This window comes from Hyla sarda, chromosome 1 (genome assembly GCF_029499605.1).
Source record: "Hyla sarda isolate aHylSar1 chromosome 1, aHylSar1.hap1, whole genome shotgun sequence".
In the NCBI taxonomy this organism is placed as follows: domain Eukaryota; kingdom Metazoa; phylum Chordata; class Amphibia; order Anura; family Hylidae; genus Hyla; species Hyla sarda.
Genome location: NC_079189.1, coordinates 135,749,190 through 135,772,586, shown reverse-complemented (window position 1 = coordinate 135,772,586; position 23,397 = coordinate 135,749,190). Strand labels below are relative to the sequence as shown.

The 23,397-nt window shown below is 44.6% G+C and overlaps 2 long non-coding RNA genes across 3 annotated transcripts in view; one reads left to right on the top strand and one right to left on the bottom strand.

Annotated features, from left to right (window-relative positions):
- LOC130358542 (uncharacterized) overlaps nucleotides 1-6,518 on the bottom strand; it is a 65,785-nt gene extending 59,267 nt beyond the window's left edge. The window contains exons 1-2 of the long non-coding RNA XR_008889563.1: nucleotides 6,411-6,518; nucleotides 3,958-4,036 (exon numbers count right to left, since the gene is read on the bottom strand). This is a non-coding gene — a long non-coding RNA (uncharacterized LOC130358542). The remainder of the gene's footprint in view (nucleotides 1-3,957; nucleotides 4,037-6,410) is intronic.
- Nucleotides 1-23,397, top strand: part of LOC130358531 (uncharacterized) — a 165,082-nt gene that overhangs the window by 11,531 nt on the left and 130,154 nt on the right. Inside the window, exon 1 of one of the 2 annotated variants that reach the window (XR_008889555.1) lies at nucleotides 8,903-8,980. The exons of the other annotated variant lie outside the window; for it this stretch is intronic. This is a non-coding gene — a long non-coding RNA (uncharacterized LOC130358531). Of the gene's footprint in view, nucleotides 1-8,902; nucleotides 8,981-23,397 lie in introns of those variants that run through there. 2 annotated transcript variants of the gene reach the window in all.

The window sequence follows — 23,397 nt, the reverse complement described above, 5'->3', positions numbered from 1 at the left end:
CCCTCTATGTGTGATTTCCACCGTGAGCTGCCCTCTATGTGTGCTTTCCTCCATGAGCTGCCCTCTATGTGTGCTCCCCAACTCTCTACACTATGAACTGCTATGCTCAACCTCCTCCCCCTCTCTGCTGCTATCTGTCACACTGAGGGTGCAGAAAGACTGATAAATCTTGTGCATTTTTAAATTGTCTAATCATAACTTTATCTAAACTATTAGACAGTATCAATAAATCTGCCTCAGTCTGTCATTCATCTACACAACTTTTTACATCTCTTTCAGGCGTCAATTGTGTCCTCAATTTCCTTTCATTATCTAATAGCAGCTGGCTAAAGGGTAGGGAGGACAGGGAGGGATATAAACTGACCAAGAATAATGTTTTTCCTGAAAGATCTATCCAATAAAGTTAATTTTCGATAAATAAATACATAATCTTGTATTATGACGACTAAAGTTTTCAGGGAAAGTTACTTCATGTTGGGCAGAAAATATATGAAATCCATATAATGGATTTTTTGCTCCTGTGTTATTTTTTTTAGCCATTAGTCAGTGTTTCTAAACTTTTTTACTTTAGATAAAGACAAAATATAAAACCTCGGTAGTCTGGCACTACAATTGGTAAAGCCGTGGGGCAATGCTGGAATCATAGGATTGAACCATTGGTTGCTGAATGCCTATTCTGGGACATCTTTAAACATGTTCATTGTGCAGTATACCAGATTGTCAGTATTTTTATATGTGAGTAGAGATGAGCGAACTTACAGTAAATTCGATTCGTCATGAACTTCTCGGCTCGGCAGTTGATGGCTTATCCTGCATAAATTAGTTCACCTTTCAGGTGCTCCCGTGGGCTGGAAAAGGTGGATACAGTCCTAGGAGACTCTTTTCTAGGAATGTATCCACCTTCTCCAGCCCACCGGAGCACCTGAAAGCTGAATTAATTTATGCAGGATAGGCCATCAACTGCCGAGCCGAGAAGTTCGTGACGAATCAAATTTACTGTAAGTTCGCTCATCTCTATATGTGAGCATAAAAGAGATGGATGTTTTCAAAGTAGGCCCTAAACTTTAAATCTAAATAAAATACAAGACGTGTACTTTATTTATTCGATCTATTATGCCATTTGACACATATTTATAAGCTTATGGGTGAGCAAATTCGCTTAAAGGGGTACTACGCTGCTCAGCATTTGGAACAAACTGTTCCGAACACTGGAGCTGGTGCCAGGAGCTCGTGACATCATAGCCCGCCCCCTCATGACATCACGTCCCACCCAATAAATGTAAGTCTATGGGAGGGGGCATCACTGTGTGTATTATCCCTGTACCGTGACATCACAGTGTATCATCCCTGTTCTGTGACATCAGTGTGTAAATTATCCCTGTACTGTGACATCATTGTGTATTATCCCTGTACTGAGACATCACTGTGTATATTATACCTGTACTGAGACTTCACTGTGTATTATCCCTGTATGTGACATCACTGTGTGTACTATTCCTGTACTATGACATCCATCACTGTGTGTATTATCCCTGTACTGTGACATCACTGTGTATTATTCCTGTACTGTGACATCAATGTGTATTATTCCTGTACTGTGACATCACTGTGTATTATTCCTGTACTGTAACATCACTGTGTATTATCCCTGTACTGTGACATCACTGTGTAGTATCCCTGTACTGTGACATCATTGTGTGTATTATCTCTATATGTGACATCACTGTGTTTTATTCCTGTACTGTGACATTACTGTGTGTATTATTCCCGTACTGTGACATCACTGTGTATTATACCTGTACTGTGACATCACTGTGTGTAATATCCCTGTACTGCGACATCACAGAGTATTATTCCTGCACTGTGACATCACTGTTTATTATCCTTGTACTGTAACAGGACTGTGCAAATTAACCCTGTACTATGACGTTACTATGCATAATAACCCTGTATTAAGATGTGATTGGTGCATGTTAACCCTGTACTGTAAGTCACAATGCAGGATTACTATGCAGTGACATTACTGTACAGGGTTAATGTCCTGTACATATTGATTTCACAGTAGAGGGTTAACATAGAGTGATGTCACTGGGTTATTGTACAGTATACTATACTGCATGGTATACATATACAGTATGGGATAGCCAGTCATTGGTATACTGTGACATATATTTATATACACACAGCAGCCAGGGCAGTGGGTCAAGCTCAGCACAGTTGATGTATATATGCCCTGCAGTATTATGTGTCAGTGTGACTGTGCTGTGCACTCTGACCTGGCTGGCCCATACTACATATATTATATATGTAGTATGGGCCAGACAGGTCAGAGGGCAAAGCACAGCAAAGTTTTAGTATAAGGTAAGTGACTAACACTATACAGCTGGGCCTGGCTGGGCCTTTATGCTGCAGCTCACTGGGTGGGAATGAAGGACTCACTGTCTGAAGCATCTGCCATGCTTTTTACAATTATGGCCCAGCAAGTGGCTGCTGCAGGTTGTAGGACAGAGATCACAAGAGGGGAGAGGCAGAGGAGAGCCGCAGAGGCTGAGAGGAGGCAACCATCTCTGTTTATCTTCCAGCATTGCGGTGAACAGCCCAGTGGCGTTGCTAGGGTTGGTGTCACCCGGTGCGGTAGAAAATGGTGTCACCCCATACCTACCCCCCCCCCTCCACATAATAAAGTTTTTAGCCTGTTGTGACGGATGCCACTGGTGTAGCGCATTGTGAAAAATTCCAGTATAATAATTAAATATACCAATTGCCACAGAATGGAAAAGCGCTAGAAGAGGTTTTCAGCATTTAAAACTACAACTCCCAGAATTACTTAAATGGGTACTCTGAATCCTTCAAGTAACTTTCTGGCACCAGTTGATTCAAAAGAAAATGTTTTGCAGCTGAGTACCCCTTTAAGCAGTGGTGAGGTTATGCTGGTAGTTAAGTTTCACTCATCTTAACTGCAGAACTTGCAAGCTCTGATAGGACATAATGAGGAGAATACACAATAATGTTAGTGACTACAGGTGACGTCTTCTCTATAGTGAGGAGAATACACAATGATATCAGTGATTACAGGTGACGTCTTCTCTATAGTGAGGAGAATACACAATGATATCAGTGACTACAGGTGATGTCTTCTCTATAGTGAGGAGAATACACAATGATATCAGTGATTACATGTGATGTCTTCTCTATAGTGAGGAGAATACACAATAATATCAGTGACTACAGGTGAAGTCTTCTCTATAGTGAGGAGAATACACAATGATATCAGTGATTACAGGTGAAGTCTTCTCTATAGTGAAGAGAATACATAATGATATCAGTGACTACAGGTGATGTCTTCTCTATAGTGAGGATAATACACAATTATATCAGTGATTACAGGTGAAGTCTTCTCTATAGTGAGGAGAATACACGATGATATCAGTGATTACAGGTGATGTCTTCTCTATAGTGAGGAGAATACAGAATGATATCAGTGACTACAGGTGACGTCTTCTCTATAGTGAGGAGAATACAGAATGATATCAGTGACTACAGGTGACGTCTTCTCTATAGTGAGGAGAATACAGAATGATATCAGTGACTACAGGTGACGTCTTCTCTATAGTGAGGAGAATACAGAATGATATCAGTGACTACAGGTGACGTCTTCTCTATAGTGAGGAGAATACACAATGATATCAGTGACTACAGGTGACGTCTTCTCTATAATGAGGAGAATATAACAATGATATCAGTGATTACAGGTGACGTCTTCTCTATAGTGAGGAGAATACACAATGATATCAGTAACTACAGGTGACGTCTTCTCTATAGTGAGGAGAATACACAATGATATCAGGGACTACAGGTGACGTCTTCTCTATAGTGAGGAGAATACACAATGATATCAGTAACTACAGGTGACGTCTTCTCTATAGTCTTTCCTTATCTAATTCAGATGGAACATACCACCGGGTCCAGCTAAATGTTCTCTCTGCAGAACGTGACGCCCAGACGGCTCCTCACTATGTCAGCGCATTCTGATCCTCTATATGAAAATAATAATTATTATTATAAACCTGCCAGACACTGTATCCTCTAAATATAATAAACTAGTATACACTAGGGCTGCACGATATATCGCAAAAACAATCGAATCGCGATTTTTGCTTTTTTGCCATATATCGATATGGCCCCCGGGAAAATTTGCGATTATCTGCCCGGGCGGATCCCGTGTGTGGCTGCAGCGCGGGCCGGCCAGGGCAGATAAAAACAAATTGAAATATTAAAAGTCTGTGTTTCCCACAGGGTGCCTCCAGCTGTTATGAAACTACAACTCCCAGCCAAAAGCTGTCCGGGCATGCTGGGAGTTGTAGTTTCACAACAGCTGGAGGCACCCTGGTAGAGAAACACTGATCTAAGTAAAGGGTACAGGGATTAAAAATAATAAAAACCTTATGCTCACCTCTTCCTGGTCCCTGCATCTGTACACCTCCGTGCGGTCCCGGTGTCTCTATACAAGCTGTACGACCTTTACCTTCAGCCAATCACTGGCCGCAGCGGTATCACATGTCAAGCCAGTGATTGGCTGAAAGGTAAAAGTCCTCAAAGGTCTGCAAACACACACAAACCTAGCGTGTGTTCTGCCGGGGAGGAGGAATGTGACGGGAATAAGTGACAAGGGGTGGAGGGGGCAGAATGTTAAAGGGGGGGGGGGGGAAAGGGGAATATGACAGGGGGGCAGATTGTGACGGGGGGGGCAGAATGTGACAAGAGGGGGGAATATGTGACAGGGGGAGCAGAATGTGACAAGGGTGGGGAATATGTAACAAGGGGGGGAATATGTAACAAGGGGGGGATATGTAACAAGGGGGGCAGAATGTGACAAGGGGGGGAATATGTAACAAGGGGGGGCAGAATGTTACAAGGGGGGGGAATATGTGACAAGGGGGAGGGGGAATATGTGACAAGGAGGAGGAGGGGGAATATGTAACAAGGGGGAGCAGAATGTGACAAGGGTGAGGGGGAATGTGACAAGAGGGGGAGGGGCAGAATGTGACAAGAGGGGGGAATGTGAAGGTGATAGAAATTAAATGGTGAGATGTGAAATGGGCGGTGGGCATAAAATGGGTGAATAGTTGTAAAATTGAGGAGATTGGACATGAAATAAGGGGATTTCACTATTTATTTATTACATTGCATCACATATCGAAATCACAATATTTAGGCCCATAATCGCAATCGCACATTTTTCCCATATCGTGCAGCCTTAGTATACACTACACTCTATGAATATAAACCTCACACACCGTGCCCCCAGCAGTAGCACCCCTATCATCCACCAGCTGATGCTATTACCACAGAACAGGGGGGTAGGGGGAATGGGGGGTCCTGGCAACACCCCCCAGCAGTAGCACCCCATCATCCACCAACACCCCCCCATTCCCCCTATGGTAATAGAATCATCTGCTGGATTATGGGGGTGCTACTGCTGGGGGAGGGTGCTGGTGGATGATGGGGGTGTTACTGCTGGGGGGTGCTACTGCTGGGGGGGGTGCTGATTGATGATAGGAGTGCTACTGCTGGGGGGGGTGGGTGCTTGTGCATGATGGGGATGCTACTGCTGGGGGTGGGGTGCTGGTGGATGATGGGGTGCAGCCTCATCATCCACCAGCAACACCTCCCCCCAGAAATAGCACCCTCATCCTCCACCATGACCAGCAACACCTCCCCCCAGAAATAGCACCCCCATCATCCACCAGCACCCCCCCCCCCCTGCTGGATGATGGTGGTGGTACTGCTGGGGGTTGCTGGTGGATGATGGGGTGCAGCCTCCTCATCCACCAGCAACACCTCCCCCCAGAAATAGCACCCCCATCATCCACCAGCACCCCCCCTGCTGGCATGATGGTTGTGCTACTGCTGGGGGGTGCTGGGGGATGATGGGGTGCAGCCTCATCATCCACCAGCAATAGCACCCCCATCATCCACCAGCATCCCCCCCCCTTCTGGATGATGGTGGTGCTACTGCTGGGGGGGTGCTGGTGGATGATTGGGTGCAGCCTCATCATCCACCAGCAACACCTCCCCCCAGAAATAGCACCCCCATCATCCACCGTGACCAGCAACACCTCCCCCAGAAATAGCACCCCCCATCCGCCAGCACCCCACCCCCTGTTGGATGATGGTGGTGCTACTGCTGGGGGGTGCTGGTGGATGATGGGGTGCAGCCTCATCATCCACCAGCAACACCTCCCCCTCCAGAAATAGCACCCCCATCATCCACCAGCACCCCCCCCCCTTCTGGATGATGGTGGTGCTACCGCTGGGGGGTGCTGGTGGATGATGGGGTGCAGCATCATAATCCACTAGCAACAACCCCCCCTCCCCAGAACTCCCACAGCACCCCTTTTTCTCTGTACCTGGCTGACTGGTGCAGTCTGGTTGCTGGCTGGCTCGGCTTCTCCAACTGTCCCCGGGCTCACTAGTGTGGGCCTGATCAGTGCGGACGGCGCGTCATGGTAGCGCCGTCCATCTAGCTGATGTCCCGTCACAAGCCGTGACGTGTGCAGGAGCTACGGGGGGGGGGGGGGGGGGGGGTTGGTGCCGTCAGTGCTAACTGAGGACCGGGGGGGTGCTGTCAGCGCTAACTGAGGTCCGGGGGGGTGCTGTCAGCGCTAACTGCTGAGGACCGGGGGAGGGGTGCCGTCAGTGCTGAGGTGCTGTCAGCGCTGAGGACCAGGGGGGGGGGGGGGTGTTGTCAGCGCTAACTGAGGACCAGGGGGGCCTGGCAGAGTGGTGTCACTCCATCAGCCTGGTGTCACCCGGTGCGGTCCGCACCCTCGCACCACGGTCACAACGCCACTGGAGCAGCCGGGTGTGGGTGCTTGCGGGCAGGGACAAATCAGGTGCCCCAGCAGCCCCTTCTCTTAAAGTGGAAGAGGGGCAGCAGAGGCTGGTCTGCACAGCGCCGTGGCCCGTAGTTTGAGGTGGTAATGGCCGCAGCGAGGCCCCCACTAACGCGAGGCCTTAGGTGGTCTAACTGGCCTAATGCCTAGAGCCGCCTTTGTCCGGCAGGGCAGTCTGGCAACAGTTTACCCTAACTCTGTCCATTTAGGAGACATGAATGATTGGCTAAGCCTAGCATTCATACTGTATGCATAAGGAAATTAAGAGATAATTCTTTGCCACACAAAACTTTGATCAACAGCTATTGAAGGTGTACAATGATGGATTATACAGTGCATCCATTTTACTATAAATATTCATTGACAGAAAAAAATGCACCTTAATAGAAATGTCGGATTATTGCAAAACTCGGCATGCAGTTATGTCTCAGGCGGATATGTAAATGATAACAAGTGCAGTCTGATTAGAAACTGGATCTTGCCACAAGAGGGCATTAAAGTGCTTTCCCCGCTGCCCAATAGAAAATGCTCTTAGAGGCTACTTTTGGTTAATGCACTTCTTGGTGAGAAATTGTTGACTGTTAAGTTTGCCTCTTCTATACACTGGAAAACATATTGCCCAGTTGACAATGTGGTAGAGGGGTGTGATGTGGGCAGATGTTGTTACCCTAGGGGCAGATGGCATTAACCCCTTGTATTTGTGATGCCAGGGCATGGTTTAGCCTAAAACCACCCGAAGGTATACAGCTGGATCCTAGGCTAGGCACAGGGGCAATAAAGACTCCGACGCCAAGTTACGGTCAGTGGTAGCTTTACTGAGGGTAGACAGTTGGTAAAGTCTATACAGTTCAGCCAGGGCCCAAGAAGGTGATCAGTGATGCAGAGACCTTAAGGGTTTGCTGGGACTTGTATTAGGACTGGACAATTGAATGCAGACCACACTGACTTGACAGATGACAGGGACTGACTTGACTTGACTGATATAGCTGTGACTTTAGCTTACTAGAATTGATGGTGGCTGCAGGACTGGACTTTGAGGCCTACAACACTCTGTACACACACACACTAGGCACAACTGCACTGGACCTCAACAACAAGAGCTCTAAGCTCCAACAGAGAGAAGCTAGCTCCACCCAGGGCTTATATGGGAGAGACTAGCAGGAAGCCCATAGGTCACTCTTGGGATGACTTGGTCACTGGCACCTCCTGGGTAACAATCACATGACATAACTCTTAAAGATAAAACACATTTTATAATACAATACACTGCAGAACATATGTACAGGGGGTGCAAGGGGCCCTGGGGACACTGAAGGAGGCTGCCTGACAGGGCAGCAAGGGTTGGGGGAAACATCTCCCGTACTGGGCCACCACAACAAATTTTAAAAAGGGGCACATCATTGGGCTGAGAGAAGCAGGATGGTAATTTTTAAGAAATGTCTGTTATCTGCTAGACTGTTCTGACCAAATGATGAACAAGCTCTGGATGGCCCAGACTGGCCAACAGTAGAAATGATCATTTGATCCGTGGACAAGTACCAGCAATTGCTTTGTCATAGTTTCTTATCCAGCATCCAGACACAGATGGTGCCTTTATTACACTCACCTGTCTCTGCACAGACCAATTACTAGCTCATTAGCACAAGAAAATTTGGTTTCAAAGTACCCATTACATGTCCTATCATTGACATGGGCAACATGTCATTGGTAGGACCTGGGCTCTGTATCATCTTTAGCTACAAATCCAGGGTCTGTTTGGGACCTGATGATGGTTGTGTTCCAGTTAAGAGGCCTCACAGTGAGCACTTCAATCCAAACCTTTGTGCCCCAACTGCAGGTGTGCTGATCTGGGAAGCCATTGCATATGAAAGTTGGTCACCCCCTTGAAGTAATATGGCAGACACTAACAGCTCAATGATATGTTCAAGACATCCTGTGACCACTTGTAATGCCTCTCATGGCAGAGCTCCCAACTGGCAATTTTCAGCGGGATAATGTTTGTCCACACACAACAAGGACTTTCCAGGAATGTCTCCTCCAGACTGCACACTTCCTTGGCCTGCTGGGACCAGCTGGGATGCCAGGTTTGGCAAACTATGAGTGTGTCGGATTTACAGGCCCAGCTGCAACATCTGTAGGATGCCATCTGAAACCTGCATGCCTCCAAGATTAGCCTTGTTTTATTATGTATCCAGAAAAGAGGGGGTCAAACATTGAGAATACATTAATATATAATTTTTTTTTTTACATACCATATTTGGACATCAAGCGCTTTGTCAAATGCCAAACATTTATTAAACAAACCGAACTTGATAGTTGATAATACTGCACAGAAAACTTTATTTACTAAAAGTGGATCTCCAGTCTATCACTGAGAGGCAGTACCAGAAAAAGGTCCTGCTTTCTGATCATAGTATCTTTTACAGTGAGAAAGTGACCTTTTGTTCTGAAGTTGAATACTGTACTTTAAATTGTGGGATAATTGTGGAAAATCAGCTTGCTTGCCAAGTCTGTAGGAAATTCTAAAAGTATGAAGTAAGCTTCTAGAAAATGTAATGAAATCCCAGTAGCCACCATTCTTTGTGCCAATGTTTACCCCTTTGACCTTAGAAACTTAGTGACCTTTACCACTTACCACATCAGAATGCCAGTAATGGAAGAAGAAATATTCTTTCTTCAGCTATACATTTGATTTATGACTATAAAAAAGAAGGATTCAACTGTACAGTGAATATAGTCCTAGTATTTATTCGTTTTTTAGGGTATAAAAAAAATAAAATAAAAAAATAGAATAAAAGAAAGGGTTAAAGTGGTGTTAAGGGGGTTCTCTGCCCCTATACATCTTATCTGATCGCAGGGGTCCCACCGCTGGGGACCCCCGCAATCTTCCTGCTGCACCTGGCGTTCATTTAGAGTGTCAAGTGCAGTGCCGGAGGCTCATGACGTCATGGCCACGCCCCACTCATTATGTCATGGCCCCTCAATGCAAGTCTATGGGAGGGGGCCTGACGGCCGTTACGCCCCCTCCCTTAGGCTTACATTAAGGGGGCATGGCCGTGATGTCACGAGCAGGGCATGAACGTGACGTCATGAGCCTCCACCCCGCATGACCAGGCATCGGGCATGGAGCGAAATTCGCTCCGTGCACCGGATATCTGGGGTGCCACAGCTGAGATTGCGGGGGTCCCCAGTGGCGGGACCCCGCGATCAGACATCTTATCCCCTATCCTTTGGATAGGGGATAAGATGTCTAGGAGCGGAGTACCCCTTTAACATTAAGGAAATCAAGGTTTTTGACTGTTCAATCAAACATTATACATATTAAATAACTTTATCAATTGTTTGTTGCATCTAAGGTCAGGGGAAAACAGGTTTTGATGCAAACAGTGAAGCAGAGATCTTGAAAACGGTAAAGCATTGATGCATAATGTGCATTGGGGCATTATATAGCTGTTCATTATACAAGGTCTAGATGCTGGGGTTGTTATGGATTTTGGGATCTAGGGGTCAAATGACCGGGGTTGGAGTATCCCTGAACCCGGCTTCTGACAGTGGTACAGTGATACAGATAACTGCCGGCATCTACCATGTGTGGAATGTACTCAGGTCCTAAATGCACTTCTTACTCATTTCCTGACATTAAACACATTTGTCACCTGCCTTAGGACACTTTTACATGACAATATATTGATTAATATTTTACATCAGGATTTTTTAGCTGAAATCAGAAGTGGAACAAACACAGAGAAAAAGTTTTAGATCCATTTCTGGTCTTTGCTTTAAAGGGGTACTCCACTGGCCAGAGTTTGGAACTAAATGTTCCGAATGCTGTTTTTGCACATGCAGTGGTCGGCCATGCGCCCTTGTGATGTCACGGCCACGCCCCATCAATGCCCCCTCCCATAGACTTGCATTGAGGAGGTGTGGTCATGATGTCATGAGGGGTGTGGCCAACCCCGCATCGCAAAAACATCATTTGGAACAATTAGTTCCAAATTCTGGCCAGTGGAGTACCCCTTTAAAGACAAGACCATTTTGTTCTGAACGCTGGCCAGTGGAGTACCCCTTTAAAGCGAAGACCATTTAGTTCTGAACGCTGGCCAGTGGAGTACCCCTTTAAAAGAGTGAATCAACCATTGTCATGTATAAGTGCCTTTACTGTATTTACTAGAGCCCTAAATTTACCAGTCATCCACATTACCAGCCCCTCGATGTAATGTTATAAACTACTTGGGCTCAGGGTATTCTTGGGACAAGTAAGCAGGCCTATATCTTGTTTTGTTGCACTGCTCACTCATTCTTTGCCCAAAAAGGCCCCACTCACATTTTGATTTTGTTGCAACAAGATGGTAGACAATGAAGCCACACTTCTTACATTGTTCTCCACTCAGAGTTAGAAACAAACTGCTTATTCCAGCTGCATATCCGTGAATGTTAGGAAAGCAGATCTTTATGCTTGGTTTCCATACAGACAGGAATTACTTCAGTTGTTTTCCCACAGATACAGCTGCTATTGTTGGATGATCAGCCTGGCTGAGGAAATTATACAGTCCACAATTCTTCTGTTTCTTACTAATAATTCATCTCATCATCCCAAAAGTATGGGACACCTGCCTGGCCTAGAACGGACACCCATTGTATGATTTTAAAGGGGTACTCTGCCCCTAGACATCTTATCCCCTATCCAAAGGATAAGATGTCAGATCACCGGGGTCCCGCTGCTTGGGACCCCGGGGATCGCTGCTGCAGCACCCCGCTATCATTACTGCGCAGAGCGAGATCGCTCTGCACGTAATGACGGGCAATACAGGACCGGAGCATCGTTACGTCACGGCTCCGCCCCTCGTGACATCACGGCCCGCCCCCGTCAATACAAGTCTATGGGAGGGGGTGTGGCAGTCATCACGCCCCCTGCCATAGACTTGCATTAAGGGGACGGGACGTGATGTCATGAGGGGCGGAGCAGTGACGTAACGATGCTCCGGCCCCTGTATTGCCCGTCATTACGTGCAGAGCGATCTCGCTCTGTGCAGTAATGATAGCAGGGTGCCGCAGCAGGCATCCCCGGTGTCCCCAGCAGCGGGACCGCGGCGATCTAACATCTTATCCCCTATCCTTTGGATAGGGGATAAGATGCCAGGGGCGGAGTACCCCTTTAATAGTATGGGGCTATAGACTGGGAACTGGTCGTAGTAATCATATTAATTCATTAAGCAATAAATATTGAAACCATACATAGAATATTAAAATAATTACAAGCCTCTTGACCAAACCTCTGTACAGAATGACATTTTCTTGACAGGACAATAACATAAAGGAAAACCCTATTGTTGGGAAAGTTCTATTTTGATATCTATGTTCCCTGTATTTTTATATGTGATTTCTAGTAAAAATGGTGTTGGCTTTTTTATTTTCCTTGTTTCAGTTCCGGCCAGCGCCCAGTGATGCTTAAAACTATGCAACTGACATGAGTAGAAGAAGAACAAGCTTTTGCTATATTAGGAAATACCTGTAAGAGGGCACTGTGATTGGCAATAAAGCTACTTCTGCACAATGAGCCACCAGTGTGCCTTTAGCCAATCAGCTTGCACTCAAAGGGGGGTATTTATCAATTTTGCCTGTTGACAGTTTCTTTTTACCCTTTTTTTCACTTTGGTTTTCGTGGACATGCACCAAATTTATCATTTGGTGCAAGTTGTTAGTAATTTTGGCTCAAATGTTGAAATCAGCTGTTCCCAGCGCCTTTTACACAGAACTTACCGCCACAGAGGACAGCGTATTTTACCCTGTAGAGCAGCCATTTTGGAGTCCCTCCTGCAGTATTTCAGCAAGCGACATGAGTTGTTTTCTTTTGTGGGGTTTATAGCCACCATGTGAAATGGATTTTATTTTCAACTTGGGTATTTTTATTTTTTTTGTTACTTTAGTGCAGTGGTCTTCGACCTGCGGACCTCCAGATGTTGCAAAACTACAATTCCCAGCATGCCCGGACAGCCGTTGGCTGTCCGGGCATGCTGGGAGTTGTAGTTTTGCAACATCTGGAGGTCCGCAGGTTGGAGACCACTGCTTTAGTGCTTACCTTTCTTGAACCTGCGTGGCCATGTCCAATGCTGGCTCAACGGAGGGTGAAGGTCCCTCAGAGACAACTATGTCGCAGGATAGTATTGAGCAGCCCTGGAGGCGTCGCTGCTTTCACAAAAAAAATGTTTTCATGTATTTTGACACCTTTACATTTTCTGACATTGCTAAGTGTGTTTTCCATGTGCAAAATTTCATGGCGGGGATTTGCGCCAAAATTGCGCCAAAGATCGATTGGCGCAAATGATGAATTACTGACTAAAGTTAAAATCACACACAGGACCGTGTGATTTTGAGAAAGTTGTAAAAATGACAGCGGAGAAGATGCGCCAAACTTTGGCGCAAAAAGACACTGCGCCAAAGTATTGCGCCAAAGTTACGTAAAAAAAAAACACATAAATCCTTTGATAAATACCCCCCCAAACTGTTAATATGATAGACATTTTTCCTGACCTTGGGTATGACTCTGCTGCTCCTTTGCTTGGCTGTAAGAGTCCACCCGTTTGTATATACATCTGTAATAAATCTGTCTTCTAATCAAGATGACTGGAGTTGACTGATCACGGGGAGTAAAGAGATCCCAACACCTATACTGGAACAAGAATGGGAGTGTAAGGGTATGTTTCAATCATGCAATCTGTATAACCAACAAGATTGTTGTTTGCTGTCCCAATTGGTGCTTCAGCAATTGCCCAGGGGCAGGCTCTTCAAAGTGGGCAGTGGGCAATGAAGGGTTGTGGAGGGCAGTGCAGTGGGCAGTGAGGTGTTCTGTGGGTCAGAACCGTGGGCAGTGAGGGATTACACAGGGAGGTGGATAGTGAGGGGTTCTTTAGAGTACTGGAGCCAGTTAATAAGAAAAAAAAATCTACCGGAGTTCCCCTTTAATAATAGCATGTATACCTGACTGTAACTCCCTCAAATAGAAGCCCCAGCTGATCAGCATACAAATTTATTATATTACTTATTTTTTCGGCATCATCCACTTGGCCCATGTGTTCTCCTTTACCTGGTTATATTATTAAAAGGGGTACTTTGGTGAAAAAATATTTTTTTTCTTTTTACATTTCTTTTCTGTCTGACCACAGTGCTCTTTGCTGACACCTCTGTCTGTCTCAGGAACTGTCCAGAGCAGGAGCAAATCCCCATTGCAAACCTATCCTGCTCTTGACAGTTCCTGAGACAGACAGAGGTGTCAGCAGAGCGTACATCAGACAGAAAAGAAATTAAAAAAGAAAAGAACTTCATGTGGAGCATACAGCAGCTGATAAGTTTTAGAAGGGTTCAGATTTTTAAATAGAAGTAATTTACAGATCTGGAACCAATTGATAAAAAAAAAACAAAAAAAAACAACAGTTTTTCACCGGAATATCCCTTTAAGTTCAGAGAGGGGTAGCGAAAGATGGATAAATAGACAGATAGACAGACAGACAGATAGACAGACAGATATTATATTCCAATGCCTAGTCACATGTGGACCCTGGTGCGTGGGAAATGGCAAGTCTTGTGGAGTGTTCCCGGTATGTAGGGGTTATTACCCACCGAAATTGCTTCATGAAAGGGCCACCAGTTAATCGGCAGCACAGTCATGACAGCCCAAGGTTATATCCAATGTCTATTTTTATAGGTTTATAATGGAAGCCCATTGCTGCTTGCTGTGTAGCCACATAATGTGTGAATTCCCATGACACATTACATTGACACATGCTACTTACCTAAACATTTGTTGCAGCAAACAGCTTTACTGTTATGGTTTTAGGCGTCTGAAAAAAAAAAAAATAATAATAATTATTATTATAATGAGTAACAGTAACAAAAAGAAAAGAAAATAAAAAACTTGCATTCTGAATCCCGAAAAAACATGTGTGGTTTATCCGTAACAGTTAATGTCCATTCTTGGCAAAATGTGCAGCATTCAGAATATACACTGGATAACAGCTGCTGTGTAATACTGTAATAGCTGTGTGTGGGCATACTGTGCTATTCCCTGTCTGCATATTACAGATCCTGTTGTTTAACCAGTGCATGCCTTAAACAGGCTATTACATCCATAATTCTTCTAACCACCACATTTACAAATACAAGGCTAGCAGAGAATAACAAAGAAATAAAAATACTTATGTGTCCACTGTTTGTACCTACTCCTGTCTTTCCCTAAAGAAAATGCATCAAGCTGCATGAGAGTTGTGGAAAGCAACCTAAATTCTACTTTTTTTTTTTTTTTTTTTTAGCATTAAAGGGGTATTTATACATCTTATCCCCTATCCAAAGGAGCTGGGGACCACCGCGATCTCGGTGCAGCCCCCGGCATTCTGTGCCAGGCACTGCCTCCTACATGGGGAGATGACGTCACAGCCATATCCCCTAACAACCCCTGCGATCATACATCATATCCCCAATCCTTTGAATAGGGGATGAGATGTATAAAGCCGGAATGCCCCTTTAACCCCTTCAGGACGGAGCCCATTTTGGCCTTAAGGACCGGAGCGTTTTTTGCACATCTGACCACTGTCACTTTAAACATTAATAACTCTGGAATGCTTTTAGTTATCATTCTGATTCCGAGATTGTTTTTTCGTGACATATTCTACTTTAACATAGTGGTAAATTTTTGTCGATACTTGCATCATTTCTTGGTGAAAAATCCGTAAATTTGATGAAAAATTAGAAAATTTTGCATTTTTCTAACTTTGAAGCTCTCTGCTTGTAAGGAAAATGGATATTACGAATACATTTTTTTTTGGTTCACATATACAATATGTCTACTTTATGTTTGCATCATAAAATTGATGTGTTTTTACTTTTGGAAGGCACCAGAGGGCTTCAACGGTCAGCAGCAATTTTCCGATTTTTCACAAAATTTTCAAACTCAGTATTTTTCAGGGACCAGTTCAGGTTTGAAGTGGATTTGAAGGGTCTTCATATTAGAAATACCCCATAAATGACCCCATTATAAAAACTACACCCCCAAAAGTATTCAAAATGACATTCAGTCAGCGTTTTAACCCTTTAGGTGTTTCACAGGAATAGAAGCAAAGTGAAGGAGAAAATTCACAATCTTCATTTTTTACACTCACATGTTTTTGCAGACCCAATTTTTGAATTTTTACAAGGGGTAAAAGGACAAAATTTTTACTTGTATTTGTAGCCCAATTTCTCTCGAGTAAGCACATACCTCATATGTCTATGTAAAGTGTTCGGCGGGCGCAGTAGAGGGCTCAGAAGGGAAGGAGCGACAAGGGGATTTTGGAGAGTACGTTTTTCTGAAATGGTTTTTGGGGGGCATGTTACCTTTAGGAAGCCCTTATGGTGCCAGAACAGCAAAAAAAAACCACATGGCATACCATTTTGGAAACTAGACCCCTCGGGGAATGTAACATGGGATAAAGTGAACCTTAATACCCCACAGGTGTTTCACGACTTTTGCAAATGTAAAAAAAAAAAATAATTTTTTACCTAAAATGCTTGTTTTCCCAAAAATTTTTTATTTTTAAAAAGGGTAATAGCAGAAAATACCCCTAAAAATTTGAAGCCCAATTTCTCCCGATTCAGAAAACACCCCATATGGGGGTGAAAAGTGCTCTGCTGGCGCACTACAGGTCTCGGAAGAGAAGGAGTCACATTTGGCTTTTTGAACGCAAATTTTTCTCTGGGGGCATGCCGCATTTAGGAAGCCCCTATGGTGCCAGGATAGCAAAAAACCCCCCACATGGCATACCATTTTGGAAACTAGACCCCTCGGGGAACGTAACAAGGGGTTAAGTGAACCTTTATACCCCACAGGTGTTTCACGACTTTTGCATATGTAAAAAAAAAAAATTTTTTTTACCTAAAATGCTTGTTTTCCCAAAAATTTTACATTTTTAAAAAGGGTAAAAGCAGAAAATACCCCCCAAAATTTGTAACACAATTTCTCCCGAGTACGGCGATACCCCATATGTGGCCCTAAACTGTTGCCTTGAAATACGACAGGGCTCCAAAGTGAGAGCGCCATGCGCATTTGAGGCCTAAATTAGGGATTGCATACGGGTGGACATAGGGGTATTCTACGCCAGTGATTCCCAAACAGGGTGCCTCCAGCTGTTGCAAAACTCCCAGCATGCCTGGACAGTCAACGGCTGTCCGACAAAACTGGGAGTTGTTTTGCAACAGCTGGAGGCTCCGTTCTGGAAACAGTGGCGTACCAGACGTTTTTCATTTTTATTGGGGAGGGGAGGGGGGCTGTGTAGGGGTATGTGTATATGTAGTGTTTTTTACTTTTTATTTTATTTTTTGTGGTAGTGTAGTGTAGTGTTTTTAGGGTACAGTCACACGGGCGGGGGGTTCACAGTAGTTTCTCGCTGGCAATTTGAGCTGCAGCAGAAAGTTTGCGGCAGCTCAAATTTGCAGCCAGATACTTACTGTAATCCTCCACCCATGTGAGTGTACCCTGTACGTTCACATTGGGGGGGGGGCATCCAGCTGTTGCATAACTACAACTCCCAGCATGCCCGTTGGCTGTCGGTGACTGCTGAGAGTTGCAGTTTTGCAACAGCTGTAGGCACACTGGTTATGTATCACTGAGTTTGTGACCTAACTCAGTGTTTCACAACCAGTGTGCCTCCAGCAGTTGCAAAACTACAACTCCCAGCATGTACGGTGCATGGTGTACGGTGACTGCTGAGAGTTTTAGTTTGCAACAGCTGGAGGCACACCGGTCGTGAAACACTGAGTTAGGTAAAAAAAAACTCTGAGTTTCACAACCTGTGTGCCTTCAGCTGTTGCAAAACTACAACTCTCAGCAGTCACCGACAGCCAACGGGCATGCTGGAAGTTGTAGTTATGCAACCAGCAGATGCACCACTACAACTCCCAGCATGCACTTTAGCTGTTTGTGCAAGCTGGGAGTTGTAGTTATACAACAGCTGAAGGTACACTTTTCCATAGAAAGAATGTGCCTCCAGCTGTTGCAAAACCATAAGTCCCAGCATGCCCATAAGGGAATGCTGGGAGTTGTGGTGGTCTGCCTCCTGCTGTTGCATAACTACAGCTCCCAGCATGCCCTTTTTGCATGCTGGGATCTGTTGCTAAGCAACAGCAGGAGGCTGTCACTCACCTCCAACGATCCAGACGCTGCAGGTCAGTCCCGCCGCCGCAGCTGCTCCTGGGGCCCCGATCCCAACAGGGGCGCCGGGGATCGGGGTCCCCAGCACCCGGGGTGCACGTCCCGCACCCGCTCACGTCCTCCGGAAGAGGGGCGGAGCGGGTGCGGGAGTGACACCCGCAGCAGGCGCCCTGATTGGTCGGCCGGTAATCCGGCCGACGAATCAGGGCGATCGTGAGGTGGCACCAGTGCCACCTCACCCCTGCAGGCTCTGGCTGTTCGGGGCCGTCAGAGACGGCCCCGAACAGCCAGTAAATCCGGGTCACCGGGTCACTGGAGACCCGATTGACCCGGAATCGCCGCAGATCGCTGGACTGAATTGTCCAGCGATCTGCGGCGATCGCCGACATGGGGGGACATAATGACCCCCCTGGGCGATATGCCGGGATGCCTGCTGAACGATTTCAGCAGGCATCCGGCTCCGGTCCCCAACCGGCTAGCGGTGGGGGCCGGAATTCCCACGGGCGTATGGATACGCCCTCGGTCCTTAAGGACTCGGCATGCAGGGCGTATCCATACGCCCTATGTCCTGAAGAGGTTAAGATGAGGTACATGGTAACACAATGTTACCACAATTTTAATGTTGATTTTAAAGGGGGGAAAAAAAACATTTTATTATTAATAAACAGTTAAAGGGGAGAAAAACTTTTTTTTTAAATCAACTGGTGCCAGACTGTTAAACAGATTTGTAAATTACTTCTACTTAAAAATCGTAAACCCTTCTAGTACTTATCAGCTGCTGTATACTACAGAGAAAGTTCTTTTCTTATTGAATTTCTTTTCTGTCTGACCACAGTGCTCTCTGCTGACACCTCTGTCTGTCTCAGGAACTGTCAAGAGCGGGAGCAAATCCCCACAGAAAACTTATCCTGCTCTGGACAGTTCCTGACATGGTCAGAGGTGTCAGCAGAGAGCACTGTGGTCAGACAGAAAGGAAATGTTAAAAGAAAAGAATTTCCTGAGGAGCATACAGCAGCTGATAAGTACTGGAAGGATTAAGATTTTTAAATAGAAGTGATTTACAAATCTGTTTAACTTTCTGACACCAGTTGATTTAAAAAAAATGTTTTAAATGTATCCTTTTAAATCTGAATCTAGACCTGCTATAAAATTGGTACTAGATCTTCTAACATGTTCTTCTAATCAGAGAGTGGACAAGTGATCATTCTAGTTCAGTGGTTTCAAACAGCCGGGCATACTGGGAGTTGAAGTTTTGCAACATCTGGAGGGCCACAGTTTGAGACCACTGTTCTAGTTCATTGTTGGTCTCCATTGCAGAAAGAATTATGTTAGCTCTCAAAGGAGCATAAGCTCCAAGCCTTTTTCTAAATCTATTCTTTATAGTTGAAGAGGAGATGGATGAAAATGACAAAATAAATGTCTTCAGGGAAATGTATTAAAGATTGTTATCTCCCTGTTACAGTTTTATTTGAAAGTAAAAAAGATAAAGAAAAAAAGAGAATATTGTACCCAAAACACCAGTAATATTTTTTTTATTTATGATATTTATTGTTTTGTTAAAGTATATACAGAAGGATCCCATCGCACATTTAGGCTGTGCTCACATCTGCTCAGATGGCAAAATCTGTCAGAATAGAGACACTTGCAAGCAGGTTCTCTTCTCCGTTCATGGGATCCATCAGGCTACTGTAGTGTCAGTAGTGCAACGCATCGTCAATCTCAGATAATTTTTTGGGAGTACACTGTGAACCTAAAGCGTAAGGGTTGTCTCCTGTCTTGTTATACATGGTGGGCCATTTACATGCATACACCTTAATAAAATGGGAAAGGTTGGTGATATTAACTTCCTGTTTGTGGCACATTAGTATATGTGGGGGGGGGGGAAGCTTTTCAAGATGGGTGGTGACCATGGCGGCCATTTTAAAGTCGGCCATTTTCAATCCAACTTTTGTTTTTTCAATAGGAAGAGGGTCATGTGACACATAAATCTTATTGGGAATTTCACAAGAAAAACAATGATGTGCTTGGGTTTAACGTAACTTTATTCTTTCATGAGTTATTTACAAGTTTCTGACCACTTATAAAATGTGTTCAATGTGCTGCCCATTGTGTTGGATTGTCAATGCAAACCTCTTCTCCCACTCTTCACACACACATAGCAACACCGCAGGAGAAATGCTAGCACAGGCTTCCAGTATCCGTAGTTTCAGGTGCAGCATATCTCGTATCTTCACAGCATAGACAATTGCCTTCAGATGACCCCAAAGATAAAAGTCTAAGGGGGTCAGATCGGGAGACCTTGGGGGCCATTCAACTGGCCCATGACGACCAATCCACTTGATGTGTTTCCCTCTTTATGCACTGAAGCTGGCACGTTCCCTGAGTTTTTCCAGCAAGATGGTGCACCACCACATTATGGGTGTCAGGTCCGAGCATTCCTAGATGAACAGTTTCCTGGAAAGTGGATTGATCGTCGTGGGCCAGTTGAATGGCCCCCAAGGTCTCCCGATCTGACCCCCTTAGACTTTTATCTTTGGGGTCATCTGAAGGCAATTGTCTATGCTGTGAAGATACGAGATGTGCAGCACCTGAAACTATGGATACTGGAAGCCTGTGCTAGCATTTCTCCTGCGGTGTTGCTATCAGTGTGTGAAGAGTGGGAGAAGAGGGTTGCATTGACAATCCAACACAATGGGCAGCACATTGAGCACATTTTATAAGTGGTCAGAAACTTGTAAATAACTCACGAAAGAATGAAATTACGTTAAAACCAAGCACATCTTTGTTTTTCTTCTGAAATTTGAAATTCCCAATAAGTTTAATGTGTCACATGACCCTCTTCCTATTGAAAAAACAAAAATTGGATTCAAAATGGCTGACTTCAAAATGGCCGCCATGGTCACCACTCATCTTTCCCACCTCACATATACTAATGTGCCACAAACAGGGAGTTAATATCACCAACCATTCCCATTTTATTAAGGCGTATCCATATAAATGGCCCACCCTGTAGATTTACAGTATATGCTAAAGAAAGAATTGTCACATTAGGATTTAGATTAGATAAATATACATATACCCTAAAGTGCAGCTGACAGATCCTATAGAAATTATAAAAATATATATTTTACTTAGTACTTACAGTAATTCTAACATGTAGATCAAATTTTTATGCCTCTATCAACTATATTTATTATAAAAATACCTCTTTTCATTAGCTCACAGTGTTAGAAATACTCACAGGGGAAGGGGGTGTGTCCCTCCCTTGTGGTGCTGGGAGGTGATTGGAGTGTCTGCTCATGTAACCTTGTCCATGAGTCATCTCTTGTCCATGACTCATGGACAAGCCTGATGCTGCTGCAGGACTAGTTAGTGCCCCTGTATGTATGGGGACCCCTAATGGTGGGATTTTAAGGGGTCGTTTTCCTTATTAAATAATTAACATTTTTAAAACAACCATATTACAAAAGGTTTTAATTTTCATCAGTAACAACATATGAAACGTTTTTGGATCTGACAGTGTCCATTTAAAGTGTTATTCCTATCTTATATCATGATCAGAGCTGTTATAAGTAAACTGGGTTATATAATATACAGTGGAGTGCTACAGAATGTTTTCTTATTCTCAGTATATGTCAGAGGGCAGCTCCATAGACCGTAAAGCAGTTTGGTATTAGCAAGGTTCCATTTAGGGAAATATTGCAGGTAGTAAGAGGGTTTCTCATGTGGGGCAAAGTTTATATCATAGGCTGCATTATGGAGAATGTGTAGGTGCATCTCCTTTCATCTCTCATTTTTAATGGCATTCTTCACTTCCTATAACCCAGCTATGAGTCACTCTTGAGCATCCTCCTTCTGGAAATCCTTTGCACAGGACCTAAAAAGGATGTGAAACCTTTTCAAGTACCCTGTTTGCATATGTGCATATTTGCATAAGTGAGTCATATCAATCCTGGGTACCTAAGAAGGAATCAAAGCAGTTCTCCTTTTCCACTGTTACAAAGTTGTTCACTAGAGATGAGCGAATTTTAGAAAAATTCGATTCAGTCGATTCTCTGAAAAAATTTGGTTCGATCCGAATTTATTCACGGTGAATCACTATTAAAAACAGCTATTTCTGGGCTACAGAGAGCCTCAAGAGGGGTGTAGAACACTTTGCCTTGTCGTAACATGCATAGGGAGTGTGCTGTGTTAGTGAAATAATACTGTTATTCAGTATGACATGCAGATCACAGGCGTCGCTATTAGAATCATTGCCGCACAGCGGCACAATGACAGAGCCTGGTAATTGGAATGAGCAAACTTTAAATCCATTCTTGAGGACCCATTGGAAGGCAAATCTGGTGCCAGCAGCTGCAGTAATTTCAGCTCCAATAGTGTATAATTGCTGCAGTGTAAACTATGAAAAAGCTCCTAGTTGTATCTTAAAATCGAGCTGGCGGTCTGCTGCAAGGCCAGCTACCGCCTGTCCCAGCCCCTGCCTTTAACCCCCTCCCATGCTGTCTCGGGTGCCCGAAGTGTTTACTTTGAAAAAATACTGTCAAACTACAAGATCAATATAGCAAGGAGATCACATGGCGGCACAATGACAGAGCCTAGAGTTGGCAGCAGCACAATGAGATCATAGGGCAGCACAATGACACAGTCTGGAGGTGGCAGCAGCCTATGTAGGCCCCAGAGCGGCACAATTTTAGAGTAGTGTGTCAGTTTTTACTCCCTCTCAGTGGTGTTTCCAAAGATGACATGAGGACTAGCAATGATCAAATTTTATGAAAATGTTCATTTGTCCTATTAGCAGAATTTTCAGAAAAAAATCTAGTTTGATATCAATTTATTTTGGTTGAAAAGCTATAAAAACTGACATGAGCCAATGGAGACCAAATGGTGGCAGAATGACACAGACTAAAGGTGGCAGCAGCATGAGGAGACAATATAGTAGCTGAATGACACAGAGTGGAGGTGGCGGCAGCAAGAGGAGACCATATAGTGACTGAATGACACAGCTTGGAGGTGGCGGAAGCATGAGGAGACCACATAGTGGCTTAATGACACAGCCTGAAGGTTGCGGCAGCATGAGGAGACCATATAGTGGCAGAATGACACAGCAAGGAGGTGGCGGCAGCATGTGGAGAACATATAGTGGCTGAATGACACAGGCTGAATGACACTTTGCCTTGTCGTAACATGCATAGGGAGTGTGCTGTGTTAGTGAAATAATACTGTTATTCAGTATGACATGCAGATCACAGGTGTCGCTTTTAGAATAATGGCCGCACAGCGGCACAATGACAGAGGATTGTAATTGGAATGAGCAAACTTTAA